This window comes from Ailuropoda melanoleuca, chromosome 2, assembly GCF_002007445.2.
Source record: "Ailuropoda melanoleuca isolate Jingjing chromosome 2, ASM200744v2, whole genome shotgun sequence".
Classification (NCBI taxonomy): domain Eukaryota; kingdom Metazoa; phylum Chordata; class Mammalia; order Carnivora; family Ursidae; genus Ailuropoda; species Ailuropoda melanoleuca.
Genome location: NC_048219.1, coordinates 142529673 through 142544547, shown reverse-complemented (window position 1 = coordinate 142544547; position 14875 = coordinate 142529673). Strand labels below are relative to the sequence as shown.

At 43.5% G+C, this 14875-nt stretch overlaps 1 long non-coding RNA gene across 1 annotated transcript; it reads right to left on the bottom strand.

Moving 5' to 3' along the window:
- Window positions 1–1970: 1970 nt before the first annotated feature.
- Window positions 1971–3197, bottom strand: LOC117796632. The gene is made up of 3 exons (XR_004621184.1): window positions 3105–3197; window positions 2322–2458; window positions 1971–2054 (listed from the first exon to the last, which is right to left on the bottom strand). It is a non-coding gene; the product is annotated as an uncharacterized LOC117796632 (long non-coding RNA).
- Window positions 3198–14875: the final 11678 nt, after the last annotated feature.

Genomic DNA, 14875 nt, shown 5'->3' with positions numbered 1-14875 from the left:
TGCCTGTAAGGTTTACTGGAGAAAGTGAAAACCCTCGTCTATTAAGTACACTCCAAACATTTGCTACACAACTAATTTTCTGCTGCTAGGTGTATCTGGGCCATATATTTTAAGCCTGCCTTGATCTGTTTATCTGAGCCAAAAATGCATTAACAATTAAAGGAAAGACTCCGGTGTGTCAAAGGAAGGAAGGTGACTGTAGACTGTGTGATGATTTTAATGACTGCAATTATTGGAAGATTATTCAACAAGCATCATAGATTTGTTTACTGCATTACTCAGAAACTATGGGGGGCCTATTGGGCTTGGAGTTTCACCTTCTTCCCTCCATTACCAACTACCACAGAGGGGTCTTAGACCTAAGCAAGTGTGTCATTCAGTGTTGGCTTTCTTCTTTTTTAGAGCATTTCTACCAAAATAAGGCACAATTTGTTGTCTCAGCCAACTTAAATGGAACCTCCTCTGGAACATTAATCTTTTGAGTTAGTATCCAAAAAAAAAAAAAAAAAAAAAAANAAAAAGCCAAAGGCCAGAGGATTCTTGTCATTACTCAGCTCCTCCCAGCCAGGGTCCCAGTTTCCTCGGTTTTACTCTTTCATAGGCAGCTTTTGAGGATACTTCCAACTCAACCTCCTCCATCCAGGGCTTGGAGGAGGCACTACCACCACAAGATGTTAGGCAGGAGTTTAGGCATATCTCCAGGACTTGGTATTGGAGAAAGTTTGGCTTCTTCTTCCTTCCTTTTAGCATGCCCCTCCCCCCATATTATGTGCTATCACGACTCCTGGTGTTACCATGTTAGAAATAAGTAAATCAAAAGGAAAGGGATGACTAAGCGAATACCCGTTTCCCGCTAAGGAAGTTTTTCCTGTATATACAGACATAAAGGATGCAACTAAGGAAGGTTTCTTGTCTGATATAAACAATAAACAATACATCATTGCCTGGGCTTTGCTCATTTGAGAATTAGTAATTTGTTAAAGAAAAAAGAGAGAGAGAGAAAGAGAGAGAGATAATTACTAATTTAGAAGTGGGCTTTGGAAAGAAAAGAAAAGAATAGTAAATACGTCCAGTAACCCCCCCACCCCGCTCCCTCCCCTGAAGCACCGAGACTCCAGTGGCCAGGCCACTGTGGTGCTCCTCCTGGGTCTGTAATCATCCAGTCTCAAGATGAAGGTGGACTTTAGCTGGAAAGGAAACGTTCCCTGTTCAAACAGGAATCTGCCGAACTCTGCAAGTGGCAATTAGGAGCCTATTACAAGCCATTAGATTGATCAATGTACCTTAAACAATGCGGATGATTAATATGGCTGATTTACAGGGGGAAGAAAAGGGAAAGGCTGGGACGGCAGCTTCGTTACATCCGTTGTACTGTTCTGGAGAAGACCCGGGTTCAGCCCCTGTTCATCACTGCTTGGAACCACCAGAGCGATTTATTTAGAAAACTTTTCAAGCAGGGACACAGGCTCGCCTGGCTTGTCCGGTGGGTGGCGAGATGCACATTCTTTGCCCCTTTCTCTACTTTCTAAGGAAAAGCTTAGAAAGACCAAGGCCAGGAGGAGCAGCCGGGGGCGGGGGGGGGGGTCACAGCGAAGCCACTCCCCTAACGGAGGACACCGCCAGGAGCGGTCCCAGCTGCCTTCCTTCCCCGGGTCTGTCCCCGGAGAGGGGGAGGGACTTACGTACTTGTTTAACGCAGTGTTGGAGAGCTGTGTGGCCTCCTAATTACGGCAGGAACACAGAACCATTAGCCCTTGAAGTTTCAGGCGCGACTCGGGGAGGAGCGGCGACCCAGCTCCCCGCATGCACATGACGCGGGGGTAGAGGGGTGGGGTGGGAGGGGACTCCGCGGAACAGAACTCCTAGCTGGGACTGAGAATTTTGGCTAACGTGGAGAAGACAAAATTACGACAGAGTTGAAGCGATCAAAGCTGGCCCCCGCCACCCCTCCTCCCGCCCTCCTTCCCGGCCCAAAGTCTGTTTGTAGTTGTCTCTGCTGCAGACGCTCGTCGGTCTTCTCACGACAAGGAAATTCCTGCCAGTTTTTCCAGAGCCTGCAAGGAGAGGACAGATGCACTTCACACTTCCCAGAGGAGAATTCCCTTTGTCTTATCTCCCCCTCCCCCAGTCTGTTTTGGCTCTGCGGTGAGGAAGATGGTGCTTGGAAAGACCCTGGGCGCCGAGGGGGGCGTTTGTAACCAAGTCCCCCATCCAGCTCTGCCCCTGCTGCTCCCTCCTTTTCCTCCTTCCTCTTTTTTCTCTTTCCCAACCTTCTCTCTTCCTTTCCCCCTCTCTCCTTCCTATCCTCTAGATCCTCTTACCACTCAAGTCTTCTCCCGGGTTCCTGCTCCCAGAGTTTGGGCAGGCACTGTTTCTTTCCCAGCCTTAATGGTTTGGCCGGAAAGGGCTTCGTCCTGGCTTGTTCATGGATATCTGGAACAAATCCTTGTGTGTGTACCTAAATGTGGAATGGGAAGCATAATGAGTTGATAATGGGGCACAGAGGGAAGAGGGAGAAAACAGAAACTACTTGCTTTGGGAGAGTTGCTTCCTGTGTCTTTTGCACCCTGTGCGGGATGGGAACCCAGAAGTGGGAAACTCTTCTAGGTGGATCACGATTTCACACACCCACACACTCCACTACCAACTGCTCTTATCTGCACTTTATTGCCCCATATGTTTTGTCTCCTGAGTTCTGCTCTCAGTTAGTTCTTTTCAATCCCCTGCTTCCTAGGATTTCTCAGGGTCCTCCAGCGCAGTGAGTAGCTGAGGAAGAAGGTTGGTTATAAGATTCCCACCCTGGCACCCCTGTACCGTGATATCCCCGGGAACAGGCCTGTCCTGGGTCCACACGTCCGTGCTTTCTGGAGTCCTGCCATTCTAGAGTCCAACCCTGAGCGGTTGGCCTCGCCTGTCACACCCACCGATGGATGTCACACCCACCCCCATGGCGAGACCAGAATGACACCTCCACCCTGACTCGCTTCTTGGAGTACACATAGGGGAAGAGGGAGGCTCCGCGCACATTACACACGTGCGCCTCCCCCGGCCCTTCCTCCTGCTGCCGCATGCAGAATGCACATTGATGACATAGACACACTTACTCGGGCACGCGCCAGCGGCGTCCATCGTCCTTCCCAGCCGGGCAGCAGCAGGCGAGACGCCCCTGAGGCAGGTGACACCGCCGCGGGGAGGCGGGCTTGGCGCTCCAGATGCCTACCTGGGCCCGGAGACGTTCAGGTCGCCCAGAGTCCGCTGCGGGCCTCCGGGGCCTGGTGGCCGGCCGCCTTGCCAGGGCTGAGCCTCACCTCAGCCTCCTGCCGAGCCCCGCGTGCCGGCTCCAGCTCTGCGCGGGGCTCGGGGCCTCCGCGTCCGTAGGCCCCCGAGAACCCCTCTTCCAGAAGCCTGCCGCCCGCCCGCCTTCCATCGCCTCGGCTACATCTGGGATGCATTGCCCCCTAATTGTCAACCCCATTATTGTGATCAAGTGAACGTCGCTAATCTCTACATTTATTGTTTAGGTAAATAGAGGCTGCGTTTAATCAATACGCAGGACTCCAGCCCTCGCTGCGCCAAGTAATTTAAGTCAACGGTGAAGATTTCAGTGTGTGCGTAATTATAGAGCACGCGGAATATTCACTCCAGCCTAATCCCACAGCTCCCCTCCGACCCGGGGGAGCGGCAGGAGAGAACGTGAGGAATCTCCACCCTCCAAGGGATCGAGGGACGGCTCCCTCCGGGGAAGAAAAGGATTCTGTGGCAGTGATGCCGCGCGCCCGGCGCGGGGGCCTGCGGCTGGACTGGGGACCGCTCTCACTTCCGAGCGGCCAGCTCCGGCGCTCGGCGCCCTCTCCCTGCGGGCTTTCGGATCCCTCCACTCTTAATCTGCCGCAGTGAAGGGGGTGGTTCCCCCCCGTCAGGTCCCCGCCGCGCGGGAAGGCTGAGGGCGGGGCCCGGGAGGCGGGTCGCCGGGTGCTCCAGTCGCCCCGGCCTCCGCCAGCAGTCTCGCCTTCCCCCCGCAGCTCCCTTCCCCGCCGGAACTCTAATGCCAAGCCTGGGCGCGCAGAGAGCGGGTTATTTGCGCTTCTTAAATAGCTATTGTTTCTTAATTAAGAGAACTTTAGCCCAACCTAGTCGAGAGGATCTGGGATTCGCAGCAGGGGGTGGTCAGGCCTGCGGAGGCCGGCTCTGGAGAGCCGTGGTGTCGGCTCCTCACAGCAGCTTGGCTGCTGGAGTGGCCTTCCAGGGAGGGCCTCAGGGCCACGGCGGGGAGAGGGCTAGCTGGAAATCTTCCCGGTGGCTACTGAAAGAACCGAGCTCTCCCGGCGCCCTGGGGTGGGACCCAGGAGGTTAACCCTACAGTCTGAGGCACTAACACTTTCTCCTTGGGCATTTTGTCGCTGGCCTTTTCTGTTTCTCCTGGTGCCTCTTTCTGCCGCTCCATTCCCGGGAATGTTGGATATAAACAACCAGTAACTCTGGTTGTAATCAGATACCCGCCTTTCGTGGAGGGGTCCCGCTTTATTTAAATAAGCTGGATTCTAAAGTCAACTCATCATTTGCAAGTTTAGGGTGTCCGCGCAACCACCGAACTAAATTACAGCTGGAGCTTGAATGAAGGCTGACAGTATTGGATGGCAGCTGGCTGTTTTTAATTTTTGGAATTCAACAGTTCTCTTATAAGGTATCTCTCTGCTTTCTCTTTCCCTTAAAAGTTAAATAGCATTTAGAACAAGAGGAAAATTAAATACAAATGTCAGTGCAATTCTGAAATCCTTTTTCTTTCTGTTACTTCTTCCTGAGCCTCCCCTCTGCGGGCCCCAAGCCTCCACCCAAGCCTGTGACTCTCCTCTCCAGCTTTTCAGAACTTTCGCCACTGTGCTGCAAATCAGCGTGGCCAGTGAGTCCAGAGGACAGATAACTATGAATTCAGACTCTTGTTTGGAATATCAGCTTAACTTTTTCTGGGCTGTGGTTGTTTTTAAGCTAGGACAAGGAGAAGAGAGGCAAGGGGGCTGATGGTCAGAACTGCTGGGCCCTTTGGGACTTTCAGGAGCTGGGTGTGAGCAAAGGTCCACCGCTTGTTGCTGTGTTCTTGAGCAGACCAGGAAACTTCACAGTTTCTTCCCCTGTAAACTGAAACTAATAATTTAAACTTGGAAGGATTGTTATAAAAGTTAAATAAAACTATATATAGGACAATCCTGGCAATATGCTCAAAACTTAATAGTTGAGCTTTAAAAAAAGCCCTTGCCTCTTGTTTTCCACTGAAATAGCATTCCCACCTTAAACTTACTGTGGAACTAAAGCCAAAACCAATAGCTACTGTAAGACAGAATTTTCGTTTGAGTGTGGAAAGAACAGGGCCTAGTACAGAATCAGGTTGGGTAAAGATGAATGTAGTAACAGCTAACAGTTGCCTCTTTGGGAAGAAGTAAGGTTAGCTACTCTAATCCGCAGCACGTCCCATAGGCCCAGCTTTCACAGGTCTGCACTTGGGAAAGAGGAAGCCTTGTCTCTACTAGACATGGTGAACATTAATCGGGCGCTTATTATATGCCAGGCCCCCTGCCAAGTGCTTTACACACAGCATTTCATTTAATCCACATGATAAATCTTATCAGGTATTACTGCTATCTCTCTTTTTTAAACTTTTATTATGGAAAATCTCAAATATTTATTATAAAAGTAAAGAGAATATGATAATGAGCCCCTCTGTGTTCATCAGCCAGCATCAACAATTGTCAGCTCCTAGCCAAGCTTGTTTAATCTCTACCCCATCCATTTCCTCTTCCCTATTTTAATGCAAATCTCAGACATCATATCATTTATTTGTAAATATCCCAGTATGTCTTAGAATATCCAAAGACTCTTAAAGAAAAACAACCTAAAACCATAATACCATGTTATAATCATACCTAAACACATTTGAAGCAATTCCTTAATATTATCAAATGTCTAATCAGTGTTCAAAGTCTCCCCAGTTACCTCATAAATGAGTTTTTACAATTGCTTTTTTTCCTTTCAAATCAGATCTAAACAATATCCGCACATTTAGACTCTCAAGTCTCTTCTAATCTATAGGTCCTTCTTCTTCTATGTCTTTCCTTGCAATTTATTTATTGAAGTAACCGTGATGTTTGTCCTGATATCCTTTTTAGAAATGAAGAAGCAGAATCAGAGAGGTTAAAGGAATTTAGTAAAAGGTAAAAAGGAATTCAGTCCTAGCTAGGTCTGACTCCAGAGTCCAAGCCCTTAATGGCTTTATTATATTCCCTTTAAGTCAAGTGATGAAAAGCAAGACACAGGAAAACACAATCACCCATAAAAGATTTCAGAACATGCACGACTCTCCTAAGTAACCAGTTCCTTTACCAAGTGCCCACAGAAAACCCTTCACTTAAAACCCAGGCAGGGTTTGAAATGTGGGTAAAGAAATTGAAAACAGGATAACTCAGTATCCTTATGTTTTGAATCTAACTAAATAATTCTTGTATGCAAATATATCTGTAACCTGGTGAAAGAGCTTTTATTTCCAACAAATATTTAGCAAAGCAAAAACATTTATTGAATCTGCCAGTTTCCTTTTCCTCTCTTCTCCTCCTTTAGTTTCCTCCTATTTCCCCCTTTTTTCTGCCCTCAATAGTTAGATAAGGAGAAAATATCTCTTTTAAGTAGTTATTTTAAAATACCAGTCAAATTAACAATTTGGTAGTTTGATATGTGATATCTGGCTTTTGTTACAGTAGTTTTGAAACCACAGTTACCCTAGCAACTGAATACATTTTTTTCTTTTAAAAAATTTTAGCTGTCGAGAAGAAAAAAAAAAAAAAAAGAAAGAAAGAAGGAAAAAGAAAACTTCTTGCCAGAATTTTCCCATAATAGCTCCCATTAACTGCAGTGACTTCTATTGGAGAGGCCAGCACTGCTGTCTCCTGCTGTCACCAGTCATTCACTGATCTAGCAGATGTTTTGTTTGATAAGGCCAATTTGAGCTTTATAAAACATTTATGTTTTCACCTCCAAGGAGCAAATACCAGTAAGGATGGGATTCAGCATCTATCCCTGGATACCATACAAGGGCCTCAACCTGCCAGTGGAGTTTCTAGGTGAGAAGAAATACTAAAACAAACCTAAAGACTTCATTTATTTTTTTTAAAAGGGGGGGATGGTTAAACGCATTAGATCAGTCCCTAGAGACTTAGCAAGAGGAAAAGAGTGAGGAGAAGAGTCAAAAGAGCCAAGAGGAAAAGAGTGAGGAGAAGAGCCAATAGCAGATGGAATCTTTCTGGAAAACACCTGGTGGATATGTGTCCAAAGAGGGCAATGATGCTAGTTAGCGAGATGAGGGAATAAGAGAGGGAGTGATGTACACTGCGTTGAGTTTTAGAGATTTGATCAACTGTGTGTTAGCATTTCAAGGAGGCAAAGTAGAGAAGAATCAGCAAGGGGCAAAGGTGTCTGTTAGGGCTTTTGGAGCAAGTAGACTCTGAGCCTTTGTGAGAAACTTCACGTGCTTCTGAATAAAATTCGTCTCACAATCATACTCCTAGCACACGTAGCCTTAGATTACTCTTTCTTTCCAACAAAACAAAACAAAACAAAACACCAACAACTACTTTTATAGAATTACAAATATTCAAAATCATTTCTCTTGAGTAGCAGGAAGTTTGGTTTCAAGAGGTGGGGCTATGGTGTGAGTAAATTAAAAGAAGTGCTGGGTAGTTCTGTTCTTGTTGGTAAGATGCCTCCTTTTATGAATCTCCTGTGGGATTGTTTATTTTGTCATTCTGCAGAAGACCCCCCCCCAAGAAAAATAGAATTGAGGTTGAGGAAGTCCCCGTCTGCAATATAATAGCTCAACAAAATGAAGATTCCAGTCCTTCAGTTTTACTTTAGATCGCCCTACTGAGGTAAAATATTTTGACTTGAGGAATTACATTTTTAGCCAGGATGAGAACTTAAAAAGAGAGAGGAAGGGAATGTCAATTCCATTCGCAGAAAATGTAATTTCTCCACAGTAAACTCACCCTGCACAACAACAATAGTTTTGCAGATATATGCACATTCCTCTCTACGTCAAAATAGAAGGGGGAAAAAAAAGAGCAGAACCAGCAACGCCCCAGTTAGGGGTTTTTCTCAACTACTTGAACAATTAAGGAAATGTGCTGCTTCTTTTTTCCCCGGGTTTTTTTGAGATATAATTGACATATAACATTGTGTATGTCGAAGGTGTGCAATATGTTGATTCGATGCACATATATATTGTGCAATGATTACCACAATAAGGTTAGTTAACGCATCCATCACCTCATGTAATTACCATTTTTGTTGTGGGGGTGGTGAGAACATTTAAGATCTACTCTTTTAGCAACTTCCAAATACACAATACAGTATTTTTCACTCTTGTCACCATGCTATACAGCCGTAGATCCCCAGAACTTACTCATCTCATGACCGGAAGTTTTTAACTTTCCACCAACATCTCCTCGTTTCTCCCCCAGCCAGCCACTCAGGAATTCGGATAGAGTACAGTGGGGATGGATGACTCATCTCTGCTCCACCATATTTGAAGCCTCAGCTGAGAAGACTCAAGACTGAACTCTTGTCTCCTGAATGAGTCTTCATTCACACGTCTGGCCGTTGATGCTGGTCCTCAGCCAGGATACCCATATGTGGTCCCTCCTGGTCGTTTCCCTGCAAGGGCTAGTTTGGACTTCCCCACAGCGTGCATGTGAATTCCTGGAGTGAATGTCCCAGGGGAGCAAGATGAAACTCATGGCATTTTTGCGATCATTCTGCAGTGCTCTGTTGGTTGGGGCAGGCACAGATGTTTACCCAGTTTAGAGGGGAAAGGACATTAAACCCCACCTCTCCAAGGGAGAAATGTTTAGGTCGCATTATAGAAACAGCACTTAGGATCCAAGATACTGTTTCAGCCCCTTTTGGAAAATACTGTCTGCAACAATATATGTATATCTATAAGGGAGCTTCCTAACGGAGTGCAGACAGTTAACGTTTGAAAACTACTTTTTACTGCCTGTGGCAGTTGAAAATTAAAGCTTTTCCTCAAAGACTGAGATGTAAAGCAGGATTTTACATACTGCCTATGCTTTCTTTATTAGGGATTATTTTCCACTAGTTTCTTGGAAGTATAAAATTTGCAATGTGTTAACATTTTGCTCTCACATGCACAATTATTAAGTACATTACAATTCTTTAAACTTCTCATCAGCAGATAAATAACATCAGGCCCAGAAATTTCTGTACCTATGGGAGTTTCTGTTTTGGCTCAAAACACTACAATGAGGCTATTGACCTAATAACTCCATCACTCACATCTCTTTAAAATAAAATTTGACAGATTGCTTTAATAGGGGACTATTGATAATAGAAAAAATAATGCTCAATGTCTCAGTTGTGCATTCTTTTTTACGAGCTTGTATTTGATTATGCAATGAAGAGGTTTGGACTGTTAGAAATCAGCCTGCATCTTTAAAAGAAACTTTAATAATTTTCTTTGTTACTACAGGTCTTTTTTTTTTAATATGAAAAAAGACTGAGGAGATGTCCTAATGTTTGGTTAACAAATTAAAAACCTATGTTTGAATGCTTTAATATCCTGGTCCTATTTCACTGTGTCATCAGGGGTTGATTTACCAGCTGTAAAATTACATAAGAAATCTTTTCAATGTAGAACTGTTGACAATATTTGAACTTCTGTATGTATACTGTGCTCTTCTGATAATGACTCCATCAGTTGTGACAGCTCGCTGTAGCTCACCCAGACTAGCTCTGAAATCAGGGATGCATTTACAGAGATCTGAGACGGGTCATGAGGCTGGGTTTGATTTCAGCATCCAATGCTTGTGATAAATTCAACAGTTCAGGCCTTTTTCACCCTTCTCCAAGTCCTTTCTGCAAATTTTATGAACAAAACATCTCTTTTAAGAACCTAACCATTGGAATATTTGGATAGCCTATCAATTAAGAAAGCAAGAGAGATATCGATTATATAGCAAGGACAGACCCAGGAGAAAGGAATTTTGGAAGCTGACCATCTGTCATTTTAAAACATTAAGTTGAATGTAACACACCTCAATTAATAGTTATATTAGATGAGGAGGCGTTAGCTCAGAGGTAACCCATCTTTCCAGGTGCCTAACTCCACTATAATGGAGAAATACAGGAAGAAGTACACAGAAATGTGAATAAGTTAGGATTCATTTGGCTACCTGTGTCGAAACAATGAGAAGCCAAGGTAAATGTATTGTCCTGAAGTTGAGAAAATCGAAGTTTACTTCTAAACTGACGTGGTGACTCCATGATCACCAGGGATCTGACTCCTCTCCTGGTGTCTCCCCTACTTAGCTTAGTATGCAGCCTTGTAGATCAAGGTGCTTAAGTTCCAGCTACTGATTCCATGTTCTAGTCAGCAAAAAGGAGGAAGGGCAAATAAAACATATTCCCTCCCTTTAAGAATACTTCCCAGGAGCTAAACTCAACACTTCAGTTTAACATATCCTAGAGCAGAATGTTACTCACATCCAGGTGCAAGGAAGGTTGAGAAATCGTCTTTATTCTTCATGGCCATGTTCCTAGCTAAAAAAGCTATAACCAAGGGAAAGAGGGAGGTGAGACACGGGAGGGCAAATAGTATCCCCTACCACAAAATTAGTGCTTTGGGGAGGAGCGATGACCAAAACCCAACAACCTGCTGTGCTAAGACAAGTTTATACACACTCGTAAACTTCATTCTATCCAAGTGAACATCAAGAATGATGTCTAAATGAGACAAAGTATTATCGATGTTGCTAAGTATGAAAATGGCATTGTGGTTATGTTAAAATAATGCTCTTTTTAAAGATTCGTAGTGACTATGAAGAGATAAAATAACATGATCTCCAGGACTTGCTTAACTTTTTAAAATTATTATTTATTTTTTAGTAATCTCTATACTCAACATGGGACTTGAACTCACAACCCTGAGACCAGGAGTCCTGTGCTCCTCCATCTGAGCCAGCCAGGTGCCCCTCTCTGGGATTTACTTCAAACAGTTTTGCAAAGGAAAAAATGGGCAGGGTGGGGGAAGATGAAGGAAACATGGTCAGATATTGATAACTTTAAATTTGCAGTTATAGGTATGTAGGATTTATCATCCTACTCCTTTTTAGTATTTTTGAAATATTTCACAATAGAAAATTCTTTGTAAATAAACAGGATCAAAATTTCTAAATCCTAAATGATAATATGAGTTCCTTATAGCCTTGGCCAAACTGCTGAATGTTTTGGAGTCTCGGCTTCTTTGTACGTAAAATGCAGATGATAAAACTTGTCCTAACCGGTTAACAGAGCTGCGCTGAAGGTCAAATGTAAAAATGCTTGTGAAAGTGTTTCAGAACCTATAATGTAGTATGGTATCAGTTATTGTTAATGATATGCTTGCTGTCATTTTTGTTATCATTATTAATGTGAGGGCAGAGGCCATGTCTCATTATTCACTGCTGTGTCTCCAGTGACTAGTAAAATGCCTGACACATAATAGATAGGAAATAAATGTTGGATGAGTAAGAACAAAAATTGTTAAGAATAAAATATGTATCTGAAATTGAGGCGTTAGAAGAGACCTGAGAAATAATCCAATAACCTCATATGACAGATGAGGAAACTGAGGCTCAGAGCAATGAAATGACTGGTTTAAAGTGACACAGGGTGGCAGAATTTCAGTACAATGGAAGAAGCAAAGGCATAGTCAGCCTTAGAACCACAAGGGAAATACCAGAGACCCAGAGAGAATTTTATTCCCTTTTTGACTACCTTGGGAAAATACGCCATAATATCATCATGTTATTTCCTGTTACAGTCCCAAGGAACAGTGCATTCTCTAGCAGTACTCAGATTTGGTTCTATTAACTACTGTTTCCAAACAGGAGGCTAACCAGTGGGAACTCAAAAATCCTTTTGTCATGCAAATGTGTTGGTTCTAATAAGGGCCCCATCATAAGAATTGGTCTTGTAGATGGAACAACTATTTACAATCTTTTCTTTAAAAGTTCTCATAATACTGTTACATAATCTTTATGGTCAAGGGCTGTGAATTTGATCCAAACCTTTCATAGGAAATTCTCCGCTTGAGTATGTATCTGAATCAATGTCCTGACACAGCAGGGCTGAGTTAGGGCACATTTGCAGATGAGCACTCTATTTTAATGTGTTGGATACGGATGCTCAACACTCTCCAGGAGAATAACAGCAGAAAGCAAACGTCAAGTCGCCGAGATTCCAATAATAGAAATGACCAGACATTTATTTATTTTGGCATAAAATAAATATGTATTTTTGCACATGAGTCTATGGCTTGGTTAGGTAGTTCTGCTGGTCTGAGCTGGGCTTTGTGGATCTCATCTGGGTTCACTTGAATCTGGGATCAGCTGGCAGGTCACCAGGAGCTAATTTGACTAGGTTGGCCAGGGATGAGATGACTTACTCCTGCATTCTTGTCCTCTAGCAGGCTAACCCAGGCTTGCTCTCACGCGGAGGCAGGGTTTCAAAAGAGCATACAGAAGCGTGGAAGGCTACTTGAGTTCTCAGCTCAGAACGGACATGTTTACTTCTGCTGAATTGTACTTACTGGTTAAGCAAGCAACAAGGCCAGTAGAGATTGAGAAGTAGGGAAGGGACGCCTGGGCAGCGCAGTTGTTAAGCTTCTGCCTTCGGCTCAGGGTGTGATCCCGGCGTTCGGGGATCGAGTCCCATATCGGGCTCCTCCGCTGGGAGCCTGCTTCTTCCTCTCCCACTCCCCCTGCTTGTGTTCCTTCTCTCGCTGGCTCTCTCTCTGTCACATAAATAAATAAAATCTTAAAAAAAAAATAAAAATAAAAAAAAGAAGTAGGGAAAATAGATTCCACCTCAAGATGGGAGAAGCTGCAAAGTCCCATCATTAAGAGGCATGGATACTGGGAAGAGAAGAATTGAGGCCATCTTTGCTATCAGTCTACCGTAATAAGGACGGGATTGTGCTAGGGGTACCTTAGTGAGGTTTCTCCTTGGAGTGCTCCCCACTAACCAGACACACAGCCCTCAAAATGCTTTACCTCTTGAGTTAGAAGAAGGGGAAAACTTCATGGGAATAGTGGAGAAAATCTTGAAGTCAGGCAGTCTGGAAACAGGCATAAGACTTTAGAAAGTTATAGCAGCGCCTGGGTGGCTCAGTGGGTTATGCATCTGCCTTCGGCTCAGCTCATGAACCCAGAGTCTTGGGACTGAGCCCCGCATTGGGCTCCCTGCTCAGCAGGGAACCTGCTTCTCCCTCTCCCTCTGCTCCTCCCCCTTACTTGTGCTCATGCTCTTGCTCTCTGTCTGTCAAATAAAGGGATAAAATCTCTTTAAAAAAAGAGATCTTAGAAAGTTACAAAAATAGGCCTAGATGTTATTTTTCTGTGCTTTCCAAAGCCGGCCTATGGCCAGTAACAACACAGATTTCTATGTTCTAGGCATTAAATTCTTTGCATATAGCAGCTCATTTAATCCTTACAACCACCTATGAGATATCATTATTCCTTCTTTATGGATACGGTGATAAAGGCTTGGGGAGGTTAAAGATTGAGCAGCCTGGTCGAGGTCTCTCAGCCCTAGGTGAGGGAGTGTGGTTTCAAACCCCACGCACTCTGATTTCAAGGCCAGTAGGAGATAGTAAACACTATGCTGTCTAGTCTCCTAAAATGCAGACACTCCCTCTCCCCTGCAAATAGCATTGCACATCCATTTGGAGGTACAGAAAAAACCTGACAGTCTCAACTTAAATAAGTAATAGAATTTTCATTTGCAGTTAATATGGTAAAGCAGGTTGGTGTCAAGTCAGAAAGCAGGAGTCAACAAACTTTCCTATCAAGGGCCAGAGAATAAATATTTTGGGCTTGTGCGTCGTATGGTCTCTGCTGGATTCTCAAGTCTGTTTTTGCAGTACAAAAGCAGCCAGAGACAATGTGTAAATGAATGAGTGGCTATGTGCCAACAAAATTTTATTTACAAAAATAGGTGGCTAGCCAGATTTGTCATACAGAATTTGAAACCAAGCCAGGACTTAGCAAAAAAGTACTTTGTTCCGAAGGACAGTTTGACGTGTTCTTCAAATCCTCTCAAACATAATAATAATAATCACGCACCTTATAATAATTCATATATGCTACTAATAAAAGATATTTCTACAAATAAGGCAAAATCATGACTGTCACACGAACACTGAAAAGTACATGTCAAAGATTTTATTTAACTCATTAATTAATGAGGGAAACAGTAAGAGGTTAAAATCCTTTCAAAAAAGAATCCGAAGAACAAACACATAAGGCAGCATTCAGGAATGCTGAAATTAATTTGCTAGTAGATGAAGACTGATCAATATTTACAGGGAATAAAATGTAATGTTTGTAATCATCTCTTCTACAGGGTAACGGTCAGTTGCATCATCGCCGGACACAAAATTTATTTATAGGAATATAAGACTATTTATAGGAATGTAAGAATATTTATAGGCATATAAGAATATCTATCACCCAAGAAAGTAGAATAGACTAATAAATATTATTATATAATAATAAAATATATAATATAATTATTTAAAAACTAAAAGACATGTGAAGAAGCAGGAAAATTATAAGGAGAAAAATCAATCATTAGCAATGGGAGAAAACTGACACAGATGATAGAATTCGGAAGTAAAGACATTGAAATAGTTATCTCAACTGTACTGCATATGTTCCAAAATCTAGTAGTAGTTTTCAACAGAGGAGTGTTTCTTTCCCCCAGGCAACATCCGGGAATGTCTGGAGACAGTTTGGTTGTCACGATTTGGTAGAAGCGGTGCTACTGGCATGCA